Source organism: Citrus sinensis, chromosome 7, assembly GCF_022201045.2.
Source record: "Citrus sinensis cultivar Valencia sweet orange chromosome 7, DVS_A1.0, whole genome shotgun sequence".
NCBI classification, from domain to species: Eukaryota; Viridiplantae; Streptophyta; class Magnoliopsida; order Sapindales; family Rutaceae; genus Citrus; species Citrus sinensis.
This window is the reverse complement of record NC_068562.1, coordinates 27,719,133-27,740,330: the sequence shown is the minus strand read 5'-3', so window position 1 is coordinate 27,740,330 and position 21,198 is coordinate 27,719,133. Positions and strand designations below refer to the sequence as shown.

Genomic DNA, 21,198 nt, shown 5'->3' with positions numbered 1-21,198 from the left:
CGCTGGAATGCACATTTAACTAATTCATACAAAACCATATATCATACCTTAACTTTTAGGTGAAACCAATGATCCCTCTTTTATATGAGCTTATGAATCATTAAAGGACCAAATCTTCTCATGTTTCGAGCCTTCACATCGACAAATATAGATATGTGATTGATAGTAAATAACAGAATAGATCTTGAGTACACATGATCAATTAAAAATATGTGACAAAAAGCATATTGTTAAAAGATTTTGTTAACACATATAAGAAGATGATCCCGATTCATTAATAACTCTAAACATTAGTTTTTGTGTTTTCTTTATTTTCAGGACATGCTTGCAGTAGCAATGGACACTTCAGCAACAACAGTCGAGTGGGCACTTTCAGAACTCCTCCAGCATCCTAAAGTAATGAAGAAACTACAAAAGGAGCTAGAAAAAAATTGTGGGCCTAAGCAGAATGATTGAAGAATCAGATTTAGAAAACCTCTAATACCTTGACATGGTTGTCAAGGAAACCCTGAGGCTTTATCCTATAGCGCCATTGCTAATTCCACACGAATCTACCGAAGACTGCATAGTTAACGGATTCCACATTCCCAAAAAATCAAGAGTAATTACATACGTTTGAGCAATTAGAAGAGATCCTGAAGCTTGGAATGATCCTGAATTTATTTATTTTTTTTTTTCCGGAAAGATTTGTTGGGAGAAGTATTGATCTCCGTGGACGCGACTTTCAGCTTTTGCCATTTGGTTCTGGCCGCAGAGTGTGCCCTGGAATGCAATTGGGACTCACCATTGTAAAGCAAGTGATTGCACAGCTTGTGCATTGCTTTGAATGGGAGCTTCCTAGGGGAATGTTGCCAATTGAATTGGACATGACAGAAGAGTTTGGCCTTATAACACTTAGGGCCAAACATCTTTTGGCTATTGCAAGTTATTGCCTTAAGATTTAATTATAATTTTGTTTGTTTGATTTCTGGATTAATACAAAGTACTTTTAGGAGAAAAAAGTTAAACAAATTAACATGTAAAATCATTTTTCACTCAACAATTACTTCAAAGAAGATTCTTTTGTAATATTTGAAAGTAGATTTATTACCCAGATATTTGAGTTTTGTAGCATTATAATTATTCTAGAAGGTTTTCATAAAATTTTAATTATAAGTAGCAGCAAATTAAAATAATATTAAAAATAATTGGACAGCTGAGAGCTTTATATATATTTTTTTAAAGTTTAGAAAGGTAAGGGAATGGGCAAACACCAAATTAATTTTTTGGCACCAATATTCTCTCCCAATTTTAAAATTTGGATTGCTAGTTAAAAAAAAAAAAACAACCTGATCACTCAGAGCATCAATGTTATTATTCATTCAATAAACCTAAGCTTATTAAATAATTGATATGATTATTACTTAATAATTTTTAGTGATAGGGCCCATTTTTTATTATTGGGAAGCTTAAAAATGATTTTGATAAGTTAATGGTTAATTTTGAAAACCAGTAGAGAATCTTCACATTTGTTACATTTAAAAAAAAAATATCCTTATTTAAATAGAAATAAACTCAGTGAATTAACGAAAATCAGTTAATCTTTTAGAGTGATGATACAGCCACAAATTCTTGTACAAACTAATGTGGTATTAATTCATTGGTTGAATGAAAATATAAAATAATAGAAATAAATCATGTGGGTCAAGAGATATTTAATTCAACCAATGAATTAATGTCACAACAGTTTATACAAATTAAATTTATACAAGAGTTTGTGGCTATATCATTACTCAATCTTTTATTATCAATTCTTTTAAGATGAAAAAATAAAAGAACTATAATTAACAAAATAAAAAAATCATATTTTTTTTTTTCAAATGTTATATAAAAATAATCAAAAGTATTACATACATACATGGTTACATTTTTTAAATTTTTTTTTTAAATGTATAGGGGCTGGCATGGCATAAATCTATTGTTAACCATCTGTCTCCCCGGGATTTGAAAAGGATGGTCGGCTAAATTAAATTTCTTGAAATCTAATTGGGCTAGCCCCTGGGAACATATAAATATGTATATAAATCTGTAAATAAAATTTGTTTAACATTATATACATTTTAATCGTTTGCAATCTTACAATAGTTTAATAGTAAAATTTATGAAATATATTTAGTTATTTTTAAAATTCACAGCACTTTTAAAGACAATTTATTTTAAAACTGTTAAAAAGTCAAAGCCGTATGGTGGCTTTGCCACGCACACGGTTTGGACACTTTTTGCACGCGGTTTGAATGTGTTTTGAACGTGGTTGGGACACATTTGGGACGCAGTTTTCTTGATATTTGTTTCATGAATAGTGCCAACATTTTTTTCTATAAATAACTAAGCATTCTTTATTTGTTTAGTATCCCAAAAATTTGTTAAGCTTATAAATCTCTAAGCTTTTGAGAGAAGTATGTCTGGGGAATTTATTTTTCCTGCAGAGTGTGAGAGAACTAGGTATATTTGGATTTTTGGGAAGTGAGATTTGTTAGTCAAATATTTTTACTCTATTAATTGTTAAATAAACAATTATTCTTTTTTGCCTCCGTGTATGTAGGTTTAATTACCGAACCACATTAAATAATTGTGTCCTTTATTTTTCTGTAATTAGTTGGTGCGCTTAATTCCGCATTCTGTGCACAATAAGTGGTATCAGAGCTGACGGTTCGTACTTGGGGGATATGGTATTGTTCACGTAAACAATATTGTTCACGTAGATGAAACTATTGCCATATACATTACTGTTCATGTATGGTACTAGTCACGAATACGATGGAGACGACCATTTGTACTTGGGAGACAGTCTATTGTAAAGTAGTGTGTAGTTTTGCATGTTTAGGAAAGTTCTGTCAACAAAGCGATAAGAGCCAAAGGAGTCTGGGTTTTAAGTGGGATCATTGTGACCCCTCCATTCTCCTACGAAATTTCCAAATGCATTTATTCATGCAAAATTAACATCATAGAGGTTGTTTTTCAAGTGAAATAGTTCGTTGAGAAAATGGTAGAATGTGAAACTTCCAGAACTAGGGAGAGATCTACTGAAACTATTTCAGGAGACACTTTAGGTGGGAGGTGAGATTTGTCAAATCATCATTCAACATCTGTTATAAGAGGCCAAAAGATCAATGTTGAAAAATTTGATGGGAAAATCAACTTCGGCATGTGGAGGAGCGAAGTTATGGATGTCCTTATTCAAATCGATCACGATATTGTTCTAAAAAATAAAAGACACTTGTATGATGAAGAAACTTGGGATCGTATGAACAAGAAAGTTTGTCGTCAGATCAGATCTGGTTTGACCAAGGAGGTGAAATACTTGGTGAAAAATGAGGAGTCTGCGATGACTTTGTAAGGTACATTGGAGAAGAAGTACCTATATGGCTTTCGAATGAAGCCAGGGGTGTCAATGCACGATCATGTCTCAAGATTTGAAAAGTTACTTGCTGATTTGAAAAATCTTGATGAAGATATTAAAGATGAAGTCAAGGCTATGACTCTGTTACACTCACTACCAAATGAATATAGTCATTTTGTGAGTACCTTAATATATAAAAAAAGCGTGATCATCTTCAAAGATGTTTGCACAGCATTGACCAATTTAGAAATTCAGAATAATGATAAACATTCTGAAAGTGCATCGTCTGAAGCTTTGTTTGCTAAAGAAATGACGATAGAGAAAAAGAAGAAGCGTGGTGGAAAGAATTCTGGATCCAAATCGAGAAGTAGAAATTAGCTTGGGATTAGTGTGCCTTTGGTCATGAAAAGAGTCATTGGAGGAAAGATTGTCCAAAGGCTCAAAAGAGAGATGGGAAGAAACCAGTAGCAGCAAACATGGGACGTGAGGATGGAGACTTAGACTACTCACTATCTATTACATTTCGGCATATGTTGCAAGTTCAAGCGAATAGATACTTGATACCGGAGCAACCTACCATTTGTGTCCCGATAGGGAATGGTTTACAGATTTCAGCGAATTGGAATATGGTGTAGTTGTGATAGGGAATTATTAACTTTGTCGCACGATAGGGATAAGTACAGTTCGACTCAAGTTATTCGATGGAATGGTCAAAGAACTTAAAGAGGTTAGATTTATTCCAGATTTAAAGAAAAATCTAATTTCTGTGGGTGTTTTGAAAGGTAAAGGTTACAAGATTACTATCGAAAATGGCACAATAAAGTTTACCCATGGGGCTATGGTTATTCTGCAAGGAGTTCGACGTAACAATTTGTACTATTTGAAGGAGGTACAACTGGTGAAGCAAATGTTGTTAAAGAGCACAGTGACACCACTAAGCTATGACATGTACAATTAGGACATACTGCAAAGAAATTTTTGCAAACTCTGATGAGGTATGGACTCTTAAAATGTACCAAAACCTGTAAATTAAAGTTTTATGAGCATTGTGTAATAGGCAAGAAAACAATTGTCAAAATTTGGTACGGCTAATCACGATACTTGTGAGATCCTTGAATATGTTTTTAGTGATGTATAAGGACCAACCAAAACTGCATCAATTGGTGGAAGCCATTATTTTGTTACATTTGTTGATAATTTCTCTAGACATGTGTGGGTGTATACCATGCGAGCAAAGGATGAGGTTCTAGAGATTTTCATGAAATAGAAGAAACTGGTGGAGATTCAAACTAGCAGAAAGATCAAAGTATTGCATTCTGACAATGGGGGTGAATATACTTCTGATCCATTTCTTACAAGTATGCTAGAGTGAGGGTATAAAAAGACATTTAACGGTGAGACATACTCCGCAACAGAACAGTGTGGCTGAGCGTATGAATCGTACTTTGCTGGAGAAAGTACGGTGTATGTTATCTAATACTGGTTTAGATAAAAAGTTTTAGGCTGAGGTTGTGAGTTACACAAGTCATTTAATAAATCGGTTGCCTTTTGCTGCAATTGGATGTAAAACTCCTATGCAAATGTGGTCTGGTAAATATGCACAAGACTATGATTTCCTTCGTATATTTAGGTGTCCAAGTTTTTATTATGTCAAAGATGGTAAACTAGATCCTCGTGCTAGAAAAGCTATCTTTGTGGGATTTAAATGTGCAGTAAAAGGCTTCAAGCTATTTAGGATCTCGAAAATAAAAAGTTTGTGTATAGCAGAGATGTCACGTTTGATGAAACTTCAATGATGAAAGCTTCAAGTTCTCAACAGGTGGATAAGAAGACCACAAAGGTATTGCAGCGGTAGAGTTTGATGCAACTCCATATGTACCAGTTAGTACTACATTAGAGAAGGGTTCAACTATAGATGTGACACACAGAGTTTAAGAATAGATTGTTTATTCTAATGTCCCACAAAATAAAGAAATAATTGGTGATGTAGATAATGATGATTCTATAGCAACAAGGAGGCTAAGAAGAGAGATAAAGAAACTCGAATGGCTTACTAAAGACATGATGATAGCCTATACACTTCTAGTCATTGAAGATGACATCTCCAATACTTTTGGTGAAGCATTACGTAGCAGTGAAAGTAATTAGTGGAAGTTAACCATGGAGGAAGAGATGAAATCTCTCCATCAAAATCAGACTTAGGAACTTGCAAAGTTACCAAAGGGGAAAATGGTTATTGGCAACAAATAGGTCTGCACTAAAAAGTAAGGATCTCCAAATTAATCAACTCTTCGATACAAGGCAAGGCTCGTTGAAAAAGGTTTTGCTCAAAATAAAGATATTGATTACAATGAAGTTTTCTCTCTAATTGTGAAACATATTTCCATTTATATCCTACTTGCCTTAACTGTAGAATATGAGTTAGAGTTGGCTTAATTAGATGTTAAGACGGCGTTCTTACATGAAGATTTAAAGGAGGAAATCTATACGACTCAGCCTTGTGGTTTCAAAGTTGCTGAAAAGGAGAATCATGTATGTAGATTGATTAAATCTTTGTACGGACTGAAACATTCACTAAGGCAGTAGTACAAGAGATTTGATCAATTCATACAAGGGCAGAAATTCACCAGAAGTGAACACGATCACTGTGTTTACTTTAAAAGACTACTAGATAGAGCTTTCATCTATTTGTTATTCTATGTCTACGATATGCTTATAACTTCGAAGAATAGAGATGAGATTTAAAGACTGAAGAAGCAATTGGCTTATGAGTTCGAGATGAAGGACTTGGGTGATGCACAAAGAATAATTGGGATGGAGATTTGTAGAGACAAGAAGAATATGAGCATGTGATTGACTCAAAAGCCTTATTTGAAGAAAGTGCTAGAAAGATTCGATATGGGTGACAAAACTAACTCGGTGTGTACACCTCTAACTCCTCACTTTAAATTGAGCTCTTCTTCATGTCCTTCTTCCCAAGAGGAGCACGATTACATGGCTCGTGTTCCATATGCTAGTGCTGTGGGTAGTCTTATGTATGTTATGGTTTGTATAAGGCCTGATATATCTCAAGCAGTGAACATGGTTAGTAGACACATGCACAATTCGGGTAAAAACTATTGGCTTGCAGTAAAGTGGATTCTTTGGTATTTGTATGGCACAATTAATATTGGGTTATGGTTTAAGAATGATGGTGGTCAACAATGTATTGAGTATTGTGATTCTGATTTCACTGGAGACCTAGACAAGCGAAGATCAATAACAAACTACGTGTTCACATTTTGTGGAGGTCTGATTAACTGGAGGTCAGTTTTGCAATCGACAATTGCTCTGTCCTCTACGGAAGTACAATATATGGCAGCAACTGAGGCTGTCAAGGAGGCTATATGGTTGAGAAGCTTGTTGGGTGATTTTGGAAAGATCCAAAAAAACATTGAGGTCTTTGTGATAACCAAAGTGCGATATTCCTTACAAAGAATTAGACGTATCATGCTCGAACGAAGTACATAGATGTGAGATATCATTATGTTAGGGAGATTATCAAGAGCGGTAATGTGTTATTAAAGAAGATCGATGCCAGAGATAACCCATTAGATATGTTGACAAAGGTGATTTCGAGAATTAAGTTTCAACATAGCTTGAAATTGATTTAAATCCATGGATTATGTTGAGGTGTTTCCTTTGGGAAACAAGAACTACGGCAGGCTTGATCCCAACTATTGGGTACGTAAGCAGTCGGATAGATGCAGCCAATGTAGATCCTTTTGAGGATCATGTGAGAGATGAAGTTTGGAGGATTATTGTCAATCGGCTTATATTTGGATAAATTTTTGCCGAGATGGAGATTTGTTGAAAAGTCAAAGCCGCATGGTGGCTTTGCCACACACACGGTTTGGACACTTTTTGCATGCGGTTTGAATGCATTTTGAACGCTGTTTTCTTGATATTTGTTTCATGATTAGTGCCAACATTTTTCCTATAAATAACTAAGCATTCTTCATTTGTTTAGTATCCTAAAAATTTGTTAAGCTTATAAGTTTCTAAACTTTTGAGAGAAGTAAGAAAAGTATGTTTAGGGAATTTATCTTTCTTGCAGAGTGTGAGAGAACTAGGTATATTTGGATTTTTGGGAAGTGAGATTCGTTACTCAAATATTTGTACTCTATTTATTGTTAAATAAACAATTATTCTTTCTTACCTCCGTGGATATAGGTTTAATTACCGAACCACGCTAAATAATTGTGTCCTTTATTTTTTTGTAATTAGTTGGTGCGCTTGATTCCGCATTCCGTGCACAACAAAAACAACCAATACTTTTCACATCTAATTATTCTATAGCACTAATAAAATCAATTATTTTAAAAGACATGATCAAACTCACACTTATTTCACATTTACAGGTGAGCTAAAAATCAATCTGTTTTCACATGATTATTTCCGTTTCTCCGGCACCACTTAGATCCGTTCACATAATTATCATCTAATGTTATTAAATAGCTTTTTGGATTTTCCTAGCGACCAAATTCAAGTATTAAATTAATTTACATGAAATGGGACCAACGAGAAGAGAAGAGTAATTTCATTGTCAATTAATTTGACTTGAAAGATACAAAAGTAAATAAGTTGAAAATATGGCTTGGAAGTTCAATACAGGTTTCAACAGACTTGTTATTGTGATATTAGCAAAAAAAAATGTTTAGAATTGTGATTAATTCAATGAGTTAGGTAATAAGACAAAATAAAATGAAATAAAACAAAACTTGAGAAAATTCAATAATTGTAACAATGCAGCCGCTTTACCTTAAGAAATATTGAAACAGTGCCATATATCCAATGCTTCAAAAGACAGCATTATCCACATGTTGAACTTATCGCCATCTTATCGTCATTTTTGTTTCTTTTTTTTTTCCTTGTATCTTCAATTATATTAGGAAATTGAAACTGATGGGTGATGTAGTTGAAGAGAAATTTAATTAGGAAAATCTGGAGAAGCAATGCCATACATAGGGATACAAAAACTTATCTATGCCTACGGGTAAAGATAGAAAGATTTATTATTTAATTAACGATTACAATACTTCTTCCAAATACAAGGAGAGAACAACTGCACTATTTCTCATTTTAGGAGAAACAACTTTATTATTTAAAACTAGAAGAATAAACCTTACAAAGCAGAAATTGATTCTTTTATCAGGTAAAAGCTCGAATAGTCTCTATATTTTAGTTTAAATACTTTTAGTTTCTATATTTTGGAAAATATCTCAAGACACACTTACTAGTAAATATATGACACCCTGAACCTTATTTTTTCTTTTCTTTTACAATAATACCCTTACTACAATTTTGAGGACATAATAATTAATCAATGGAAAATTTTAATTAACATAATAATCCATAATTATTTATTCCTAAATTAACCAATAATTGTTAATCTGCATGAACTGTATTTTTCAAACCCTTACAGCAATCTTCTAATTATTTAAAATAAATTAATTGTAGCTAACTTAAAGTAATGTTTAATACTCTTACAATTATAATCTTGCTAATAATTATTTATAAAAAATAATTTACCAAATTAATTTTAAAAGTAAAATAGTAAAAAATTACATTATTTTACTTTAATTTTTATTGATAAATTAATTAATATCCCCAAGAATATTGTTGCAAGAGTATTATTATAAAAGAAAAGAAAAAGTAAGGGCATGAGTGTAATATATTTAATAGTAGGGGTCTCTGTGATATTTTTTAAAATATAGGGACTAGACCAACACTTAAGTTAAAATATTTAAGTTAAAATATAAAGACTAAATGAGCATTTACCTTTTTTTTTTTTTTTAGAAGCTCACAACTCTCTGCTTTCTTCTCTCTTTATCGAATATATATAAAAAAAAAATTGGGATGCAAAGCTCTCAAGAGAGCCTTCCTTTTATAGCGAAAATATTGGCTTCAATTTCTTCAGCTTCATAACTCAAAGAATGCGGCACCTAGAGCAGAACAAAGATTTTGATTTGATGTTTGTTCAAATGTATATTGCAACTTTTGATTTTCAGTTAGTATAAAATTTGAAGTCCATGTTAAAATTTATGAATATATAAAAAAAAAACTATTGCAATAAAAATAAAATAAATGCTATTCAAATCTTAAATATATGAAAATACAAAATAAGTGTATCTTATGTCGTGTAATTCAATTACATAGAAAAAAAAATTATAAATAAGTAAAAATAATATAAATTCAATTATAAGAATAAAGGAGAAGACAAGGAAACCAAACGTTGAATCTGAAGGTACAAGGCTTTGTAGGAGAGAATCAAAGAGAAAATTGAATGGCTCGTCAGTTTATGTGAAGTAAACTTGAAATAAAAAATAGAGATGAAGACGACAAATCTTGAGACTTGAGTTGCAATAAGGATCTTTGATTGTAGAGAAAAATGTTAGATCATTTACTTTTTGTATTAGTAAGAAGTAAAATAATAAAGACGACTATAAAATATAAGGTAAAATTTTCAAATTGAAGGACTTGCCAGTCATTAATGTGTAATCTCACTTTGTAATATTTTATCTAATATTTTAAAATTTTCCAAAATTTTGGGCTCTAGAGTAGTTTACGCCTCTGGTAGTAACTCTCTTTCTTTAAAATTAACAAAATGTGGCTCCACTTTCTCTTTAAAATTCAGCAAAGACAGCAACAAATGATAAGAGTGGAAGCAAAAGAAAGAGATCACGAAAGCTTACCACCTTCACTAACTCCTCTTGACTACCAAGAAATTATCCAAACATAAAAAGAAATGTCCTAATTGCATCATTTCTGCATCTTCATCACTGGAAGCTGGAGTCTTAACTTTCCTAGCACTGATAGATCTGTTGTGCTTTGATACGAATTGCTCTGTGCATAATGTGGAATCAAACGCACTAAATAATCACAAAAATAAAGGACACATGAATTTAACATGGTTCGGTAATTATGTCTACGTCCACAGGAGCAAGAGGAAATAATTGTATTATTAACAATTATTAGAGCAAAATATTTAAGTAAAGAAACTTGACTTGCCAGAACCCAAATACACAAAGTACACTCTCACACCACTACTACAATAAGTGAGATAGATGACATTCAATAGACGACTCACATCTAAACAATTGTTATCTTTTCTTTTAGATGACTTTTTCTATAGTTAGAGAGTCATCTATAATAATTTTAATTTGATAGGAAGTTAAAAGATGACTCATTATACAAAAACACGTCATATTTTATAAGGTAAACATATGACTCGTAATTTAAAAAACGTCATTTTTATATAGATGCATAAATAAAAAAATCACCCTAAGTTCCCTCAAATCCCTAATTTCTTCGAGTTGTACCTCTTTCTCTCTCTCTCTCTCTCTCTCTCTTTCGTCTTTCTCTTCTCAAAATTCCTTCTCAAAACTTATCACTAAAAATACCACCTTTTACAACTGTCCCCAAATAATCAACCCTAATTTCATCTCTTCTACCGTTACTATTCTAAATTTACAGCCGCCGCTCTTGAAGAGTGAAGAAACGCAAAGTGGGAGTGAAGAGAGAGAAAATGGTGAAGTAAATCTCAATCACGAACCGTGAAGAACAAGTCAAAAATTGAAGATTGGGAAGTTTGGGTTCACATCTTCCAGAAAAGAAATAAAGCATTTGACACTTTTGTTTTTAAAAAGCTTGGATCTTTACAATGAGGTGTTTTCTATTTCTTTAATTTGTTTAATTCATTGAAAAATAATGATGATTCGTTTATTTGGGGATAGTCACGTGAATGAGATCTTTGTTTTTCCTTTCTTCATGATTCATGTTTGAATGTTAGATCTGGAATCAATACAGTGAAATAGAAATAGTAGATTTTGAAAATTTGAGTAAATGTCGGGTATTTCAAGGATGGGGTTTTTCATTTATTAGTATAGTTATTGTTGTTGCTATAATTATTATTATTTAGATTGATTGAAATTTGGATATATATTTAAAGGGAAAGGAGAAAATTGGATATTTAGATATTTATTTTACTGTAGTAAAAATTGATTAATTGTTTATAAATTATAACAATCAATATGTTGATTCTTTAGTGTAAGTAGTCATAGTTTCATAAAAATGAAATCTACTTTGATTTAGTACATGATTTGTGACTCTCGAGATGATGAAATCCTTGCTAAGAATAGTTTTATAATGCCATTGTTATCACTTAAGTTGATAAGAGAAACAAAAATTATGAAGGCTAGTTGAATTACTAACTTCGCAATACTAGAAAAAATTAAATTCAGGTTACTAATGATTATCGGATTTGGTAAGTCTAGTCTCTAAAAGGTAAGAGCAAGAAATCGCATTATAACAATATCAAGTTTATTAATTATGCTTAGCATTTAAATTTTTGTTATAAAGAAATGCTATTATATTTTGACATATATAGTGCACATCTCTTTATGAACTTAACCAATGTTTGAAGAACTTTGTATTACTGTAAGTTCTAATCATCCCTTCTTCTTTTTTTTTTTAATAATTATATTGTTAATCGTAATGCACTTTTATGTATATTGTACATGGTTGGATAAGGTATTTATTTAAAATGTTTTGAAAACTTTAATAGTGTTGTGTCCATTGATATTGGCTATTTTGCATATGGTAGTTGGTTGGATAAGATGCTTGCACCTAAAGACAATGTTCATAAAGTCAATAGCAACTTAACGAGCAAAGTAGATATAGAAGAATAGTTTTGCCTAAATTCAACAGATAGCTCAATGAGTTTGGCAAGATATGTATATAAATTATAAGTAATTTTTATTTATTTGTATCTTTCATATTGGTTATGTGCACACATAATTGTTGTATTATTTTTAACTATTTTAATTTAGTGTTGCAGTATTGTTGCTGGATTAAGAATGTTGATAGTTGCCTCGGAGATGGAGTTTTGATGCTTGTGAAGAATGTACTTTTCTTTGTAAAGAATTTTTTTTTTAATGTACAATGTAATGGATACCCAATTTGGGATGTGTCAAAATGATAGACTTTTTATTGTGATACAGGAATTATTAGTAATTTGAATTTTAAATACTATTTGTTGTACAATAAATTTATGTACTTCTCCAGAGGCTTGATAATGCAGTTTTTGCTAATCCATATTAGCTTAATACGAAAATTAGGCAGTAGATTCAGATATTTCAAAATATTTTATAATTTAAAATGACATTAATTAATTTAAAAATATTACCTTTATTATTCAAAGATGACCCCCAATACAAAAGCTAGTCATTTGTTCAAATAAAGTTGACAGCTGCTAAAAAAAAGAGTCATCTCTTTAGGAATTATGGAGTACAAATATATTATTTGATGACTGCTATTTTATATAATGAGTCATCTATAAAGCAATATAGATAACTCATAAAAGACGTCATCTATTATTATCCACTTTAGATGACTGTTATAAAGATGACTTTTTTTATTAGGTCATTTAATACTTATTTTAAAAGTCATATGTATCGTTTATTGTAGTAGTGCACACTTGAAAGAAAAATCTCTCAATCACTCGCACTCTCCAATTGCTCACCATAAAAAATTCTTCACTTGAATTGTTTCTCTCAAATGTGGGATAATTAAAATAAAAGAAGTGCCTTCTATTTATAAGGAAAAAAATAGCACTATTGCACCAACCTCACCCCTGTCAATTTGACAAATTCGCCAACATTTGGCTAATTTTCAACAATATCATGCACCGAATTCGGTCTACAATATTCGTGACTTCACAAGATCATTATGTCGTGGTTATGGACTTTGCTTGTTCATGTCGTACTTATGGACTTTGCTTGTTCTAGCTACAATTTTCTTTTTCCTCCAAGCATTTTCTTGGAAACAAATGCAAAGAACATAAGGATATTATCTCCAAGGCCAAAAGTTTTTCAATTTTTGGATGCCTTCATTTGTTAGGCCAATTTCCTCCTAGAGCTTTGCATAAACTAGCCAAAACATATGGCCCCATCATGCACTTACGCTTGGTCATGATGACTATAATTGTTATTTTTTCACCACAAGCAGCTAAGTAGTTTCTCAAAATACATGACCTTATTGTTGCCAGCAGGCATCCGATTCAAGCTTCTAAGCATGTTTCTTATGACCCAATGAATTTTGCAATTACCCTATATGGATCTTATTGGAGAACAATCTAAAAAATATGCACTCTAGAATTGTTAAGTATTTAGTAAGTTGAAGACGTGTGGCTAGCATGTAATACTTTGGCACCAAAGTAGGATGTTGAAGAAAAATTTATATTCATTTTTAAAGCCCATCATTGTTGATTTGTGGGCATTGTTTGGTCTAAGAATTGGAGTGCAAAGGAAGAGTATTCAATCCCATTTTCTTGAATTCTCGATCTATTTGAGAAGTGATAGAGCCAATAGTTGGAAATTAAGAGAATGTTGAGAGCTTTAAGCTCATGGTTTACTAAATGAGAGATTAGGTGTATTGGGGTTTTGGTGGTAAGATAAAATACTCTAATTTTTGTAATTTTTGTTTAACTAGTAAGGTTTTACTCTTTTATCTTTGCCCATAGACAGAGGCTAAAAGGCAAATCACGTAAATTCTGGTGTCAATTGATTATAATTTCTCAATTTCATTTTAGTTGTGTGCCTGCTTCATTTATTAATTTCTTAATATTAAGTAGTGTCAAGATCAATTATTTCCATCTTATAAGAAAAGAAGAGCTTGATCTTTTAATTGAGTACACCAAAGAGGCGACGTGTACCTGATGTTTCGTTGACATAAGTGGCAAGGATTCTGCAATGAATGCTAACATGACTAGTAAAACGGTCCTCACAAAGAGATATTTTATTGATGAATTCATTGAGAGTGGGTTTAAGACTCTGATTCAAGAGAGCATGAAATTGGTTGTAAAGCCTAACTTAGGTGATTACACTCCTCAAATTGCAGGACTTCATCTTCAAGGCATGACAAAGCATAAAAAGGATGTTGCCAAGGTGTTTGATGCATTTTTAGAGAAGATTATTGATTAATATGTTCAATCCAAGGATGAAAATAGAACTAAGGATTTTGTTGATGTTATGTTGAGCTTTGAGGAATAAGAAGAAACCCAGTGCATGATCGAATGAGAGCAAACTAAAGCCCCAATCTTGGTAAATACACATCAAATTACATTTTTTAAGTAAATTAAATTTGCCTCTATTAGATATAAAGGTTTTAACACATTTAAGTAACTCTTTAAGCCATAATCTACATTATAATTTAAAATTTCAAGAGAACTAACGATTTCTAAACATTTGCTTATGTTATTTATGCTTTCCATAATTTCAAGACATGCTTTCAGTAGCAATAGACACTTTATCAATGGTAATTGAGTAGGCACTTTCAAAACTCATCAAGCATCCTACAGCCTGCAAAGAGAGGTGTTGCGGAAGACGGGTTGAGTAATTACCAATATTCTGGTGACTGGGACTTCTAGAGAAATATAAGCAAATTTCAAGAGAACTAATGATTTCTAAACATTTGCTTATGTTATTTATGGTTTCCATAATTTCAAGACATGCTTTCAGTAGCAATAGACACTTTATCAATGGTAATTGAGTAGGCACTTTCAAAACTCATCAAGCATCCTACAGCATGCAAAGAGAGGTGTTGCGGAAGACAGGTTGAGTAATTACCAATATTCTGGTGACTGGGACTTCTAGAGAAATATAAGTATGGTAATAAACAAATGCAAAGAAAATATGACATAGTAATTTACGTGGTTTGGCGTAATGCCTACGTCCACGGGCAAAGACTGCAAGATAAGTTTACTAACAAATAGGAATTTACAATAGTGAAAAAAGCTCTCAAAACCCACAACCCCAATACACCCAAGTAGAAACCTTACTAGAACACTAAGTGGAAGCTCTCTCAAATCTCTCAAATTGCTTCACTTGTAATTGCTCTCAACACTCTCAATCAGGATGTGTAACAAATGAAGAATGATCATTTTATTTATATGGAACATTGCCCACCTAACACAAGTTTCAATTTGGCTTCAATTTGCCAAATTAAAAAAATTTGGCAATCGGTGCCAACTTTGTCATGGAATTGTAGTCAAAGTCTACATGCTAGCTCAATAAGTATATGCTTGAAATTTGCATGCTAGCTGTCTCATGCAACTACTCAACAATTGTATTCTTGAAGCTTGACTTTTCAACAATTCTCCACCTCAGTGAAAATTTTTAAATTTGCCTTCAGTCTCTACTTTCTCCAACTACTTTTAAACTCGTAAGATATTGATCAAGTTTAGACAATGCTAAAACTTGCTCACTGTCACTACCTTGATCAAGATATATGTGGGATTCTCTACAGTCATGATTTTCTGAAGAAGCATCTTTCCCTTATCAATAATTTCCCGCATAAAGTGAAATTGTACATCAATATGCTTCATATGTGCATGATTAACTTGGTGTTTTGTTAAGTGAATATCACTTTGACTCTCAAATTATACATTAATGTACTCTTATACCAATCTTAAGTTCTCAAGCAAGCCTTGTAACCAAATAGCCTCTTTAACAGCCTCTGTAATTGCCATGTACTTGGTCTCTATGTGGTCGATAGTACAATTATAGATTGTAGTGAAGACTTCCAATTGATTGGCCCTCCAACAAAAGTAAATACATATCCAGTGATTGACCGTCATTTGTCCAAATTACCAATATAATGAAAATCAACGTATCCAATCACACGTTGACCAAGTTTATCATTTCGTTTAAATAGTAAGGCAACATCCATTGTCTTCTGAATGTACCGCAAAATCCATTTCACAACTTGCCAATATCTTTTACCAGGATTATGCATAAACCAGCTCACTCTACCAACTGCATCTGAAATGTTAGGGCTTGTACACACCATTGCATACATCAAGCTGCTCATTGCATTTGAATAAGGAACTTGTAACATGTATTCTTGTTCCACATCTGTCGAAGGAGATAATTGTGTAGAAAGCTTGAAATAAGAAGCCAACAGAGTATTCACAGGTTTTATTTGCTCAATCATTCCAAACTATTGTAGTACCTTCTTCAAATATTACTTCTGAGACAAGCTAATTTTGCTACAATCTCTGCATATCTCCATGCCAAGATCTTTTATCTCAAATTCTTGATTGAGTTTGAGTCTTCAACTTTTCAATCCCAATCTTTGCTCTTGGATGCTATTAGTACACCACCGACATACAATAGCAAATATATAAAGGATCCCTTTTGTGGCTTGCGAAAATAGTGCATACCTCTCAAAATAATGCATACCTCCTAAAGAAACTGTTTTGGTAAGTCCCCGTACATCACTATGAACATAGTCCAGAATCCCTTTTGAATCGTGAATTGTAGAACCAAACTTCACATATGTCTGCTTGTCCATAACACAATGTTCAAAAACTTCTAATTTGCAAGAATTTACACTTTTTAATAAGGTTTGATTCACTAAAATCTGTAAAGCTTTTTCACCAGCATGTCCCAAACGCATATACTACAACTTGGTTGCTTCTGAATCTACATCATTTTTAGTAATTGTTGATATTGATCTAATAATTGTATTATTTGGAAATAGTATAAGTTATTTCTTCTTGTGCCTTTCAGTTATTACTTTTAAAAATCCATCTCTCAGAGTAATTATAAGCCATTGAGATTTTAGGACTCCTAACGAGATGAGATTTTTCTTCGAACTTGGTATGTAGCGAACGCCTGTCAAGACTTGGATTGAGTCACCATGATTCTTCAACTCGATTAAACCTATTCTCATGGTTTTACAGGCATTGTCATTGCCCATAAAAGCAACTCCACTGTCCAGCTCTTTGAAGCTAGAAAATCAGCCCTTGTTAGGATACGTATGATAAGTACAACCTGAATCCAAAATCCACTCTTTTGAGTGACATGTCAACGTCATGCCAACCAGACTAAAGTCTGACTCCTCATCATGATTTGCCACACATGCATCAGAAGTTGTCTTGCCCTTTTGTAACTTAGGACAATTCTTTTTCTAATATTCTTTCTCACAACAAAAAACACACTCATCTTTGGCATGCCTCCCTTTAAACTTGCTTATTTTTTCAAGTTTGTGGCTTTATAAAGGACCTCGTGCTGTCAATGCTTCTGTAACTATAACTCTATGATCCTTTCAATCTTTCTTTTTTGTCTCAGAATTGTACAACGCACCACTTAGAACATCGAATGTGGCACTGTTCTTCCCATGAAGCAAAGTGGTAGTGAGATGATCATATTCATCGGGAAAGGAATTCAACAGCAATAATGCATTATCTTCATCCTCAAATTTCTCATCGAAATTTAGTGAATCCACTAATATCTTGTTGAATGAGTTCACATGGTCATTCATCGACACGTCAGGTGCATACGTAAATCGATAGAGTTTTTTCTTCATATAAAGCTTATTTTCAAAGCATTTCTTCATGTATTTTTCTTCCAACGCCTCCCATAATTTCTTTGCTAATATCTCCCTCATGACAGAGTACTTCTGATCTTTAGCCAGACATAAGCGAATAATATCATATGCCTGTCAATTAATTTTTATCCACTCCTTACCATCCATCTTGTTAGATTTTTCTTCAAGAGCAATTTCCAACTCTTACTAACATAAGACATCCAACACCTCACATTGCCACATACCAAAATTATTGGTACCATCGAATTTCATCACTTCAAACTTTACATTAGTCATAGTAGTCCACGTTGATGAAGATGATGACGACGGCTTTGCCATCCTTCTTAACTCAAATAATAAGTGCCTTCAACAACTATTTACACTTGAAAAACACCCTCTATGATGTTAATTTCACTTGAACAAAGTCCCCAGGAGAATGGAGGGGTCACAACGGTCCCACTTAAAACCCAGACTCCTTAGGTTCTTATCGCTTTGTTGACAGAACTTTCTTAGACATGCAAAAAATACACACTACTTACAATAGACAGCCTCTCAAGTATAAATGGTTGTTTGTACCGTATCAATGAACAGTACCGTAAACATAAACAATACCGCATCTATGAAAAGTTTCGTATATGTGAACAATGTCGTATGCCCCAAGCATGAACCTTCGACTCTGGTACCAATTGTTGCAGAAGCGCGGGTTGAACAATTACCAATTTTTTGGTGACTACGACTTTTGGAGAAATATGAATGCAGTAATAAACAAATGCAAATAAAATAAGACACAATAATTTATTTGGTTCAACATTATGCCTACGTCTACGGGCAAAGACTGAAAGATAATTTTACTAACAAATGAAAATTTACAATTGTGGGAAAAGCTCACAAAACCTAATACACCTAAATGGAACCTCACTAGAACACTCAAGTGAAAGGTCTCTCAAATCTCTCAAATTGTTTCACTTGTAATTACTCGCAACACTCTCAACTGGGATGTGTAACAAATGAAGAATGACTCTTTTATTTATAGGGAGCATTGCCCACCTACAACAAGTTTCAATTTGGCTTCAATTTGCCAAATTAGAAAATTTTGGCAATTAGTGCCAACTTTGTCATGGAATTATAGTCAAACTCCACATGCTAGCTCAACAATTGCATACTTGAAATTTGCATGCTAGCTGTCTCATGCAACTACTCAACAATTGCAAGCTTGAAACTTGGCTTTTCAACAAGAGGTATGAAATATTGTGGGCTTAAAAAGAATGGTTGAAGAGTCAAATTTAGAAACAAAACCTCGAATAATTGTAAGTGGTTGTCAAGGAAACCATGCGGCTTCATCTAGTAGTGCCATTGTTAGTTCCACGTGAATCTACTGAGACTGAACAATTAATGGATTCCATATACCCAAAAAATTGCAAGTAATTATAAATGATTGACAATTGAAAGAGATCCTGAATCCTGGAATTATCCTGAGAAGTTTTTTTTTTTTGGAAAGATTTGTTTGGAGTAATGTTGATGTTTGAGTGCAATTTATGCACTAGTTTTGTAATGTTTACTTCCTTTAATATCGATGTTTTGTACTTAATAATAGTGATTTACTTGTGTCTTATTTTTGTAGGTGCAATTCTATTGATTGGTGCTAAAATTGAGATACAACATGATTTTTTAGGATGATTGTTTTCCTTGAGAAATTATGAGTTTCAGAAGAACTTCATTGATAAGGCTTGGGCGCGTGCTGTCAACTAAGGACCTGCAGTTTTTAGTTTAACGTGTTTTGTCTTTTTGGGTATTTTTGTAATTTTGAATCTAATATTTAGATAATATTTTAGATATTAGTATTTCATTTTAGGAAAAACTCTATAAGAGAGAGGAGACGTGAAAAATGGGTAGGGGTAGATTTTTGAAAAAGGAAGAAAAAGAAACCCTAAATCTAAATTTTTCTCCTCTCTATGAAGAACTAAACCTATTATTTTGGTTGAAAGTTAATGAAGCTTTGATTCAACATTACTGTGAGATCTTTCTTATATTTTAATTGTTTTATTACTTTTTGGGTATTTGTTTATTCTCTAAATTATTGTCATGATTATGTTTGTTAATTAGATAATTGGCCACTATTTAATTATCAACTTAATCTATTGTCAATTAAAAGATTTATCATGTGAAGATTTTAATGTTTGTGACAAATAGCATAGCAGTGCGTTGTGTTATGAGAATAAACAATCTAATTTAAATGAACCATCGTATGCGTTTGTTGATTAGGATTTGGGTCTCTCTAGTTTTTCAGACTGTCAATTGATTAAATCCTATAATCATATCTAGGGTTGTCTATTGATTAGGGAAATAACCAATGGTCGTACCTTGGTTATCGACTAGTTAAGGAGAGATTGGCTATTAAAAGGTCTCAATAGCTATAACCGGTCTATTCATAAGTAGTAATGATTTATATTTGAATCAATAATCAATAGTCGAATCAAGTTGAGTTAATTCCTTCAACCAGAGCTTCTCCCAATTTGAATTACAATTTTAATTTGTATTCTTGTTATTTTAATTTGATTTTATTATTGTCAACAATCCCCCCATTTTGCATTTTTCATTTTAAAATGATTTAAATAATTATCGATCTCTGTGGATACGACCCTGTTCAATCACTATACATAATTTATTTAGAGTATGTATTTATTTTTACTAGCTTCGACAACCATCAGTTGATCTTCGTGGATGTGACTTTCGACTTTTGCCATTTTTTGTTGGCCTCAGCTTGGACTCACCATCGTTAAGCAAGTGACTACACAGCTTGTTCATTGCTTTGATTGGGAGCTTCCTGAGGGAATGTTGCCAACTGAATTGGACATGACAGAAGAGTTTAGTCTTGTGACTCCTTGGACCAAACATCTTTTGGCTATTCCAAGTTATTGCCTGAACATTTAGTGATAATGTTATTTGTTCAATTTTTGGATTAGCATAGAGAAGCCGTTAAGAGAAACAAAAACAAAAGTATATTGTTGTGCAAATTTTATTTAAAGAAGATTGCTTACTGTTATGCAAATTTTATTGAACTCGCAAGTGCACGAATCTTTTGTAGAATAGAGTAATGGAGACAAATGTCGATCCCACGAGGAGGTGGATTTTAATTGTGTATAGAATTAATTTTGTAAATGGGTGGTTGGATTTGTGGTGAAAATGATTTGGATTATCCTAAAATTGGAATTGAAATGGCGAAAATAAATTCTAAAATTGGAATTGAAATGGCGAGAATAAATTGAAGAGAAATCTATTGAGATGACGTACTTGGGTATCTGGATCCGTATCAACATGCATCATGGGCTAAATAATCCTTATTAATGCCAATTAAATCATGAGGGGGGAATCCACACCTCATGAACCATGCTCTAATCAATATGGTGCTA

The 21,198-nt window shown here is 32.6% G+C and overlaps 2 protein-coding genes and 1 pseudogene across 4 annotated transcripts in view; 2 read left to right on the top strand and 1 right to left on the bottom strand.

Annotated features, from left to right (window-relative positions):
* The window catches only part of LOC102611953 (cytochrome P450 71AU50-like), a 73,882-nt gene that overhangs the window by 13,439 nt on the left and 39,245 nt on the right, over positions 1-21,198 (top strand). The window lies entirely within an intron of this gene.
* The window catches only part of LOC127903723 (pollen-specific leucine-rich repeat extensin-like protein 2), a 47,096-nt gene that overhangs the window by 23,820 nt on the left and 2,078 nt on the right, over positions 1-21,198 (bottom strand). The gene's annotated exons all lie outside the window — the stretch shown is intronic.
* Positions 7,037-19,227, top strand: LOC102617748 (cytochrome P450 71AU50-like; annotated as a pseudogene).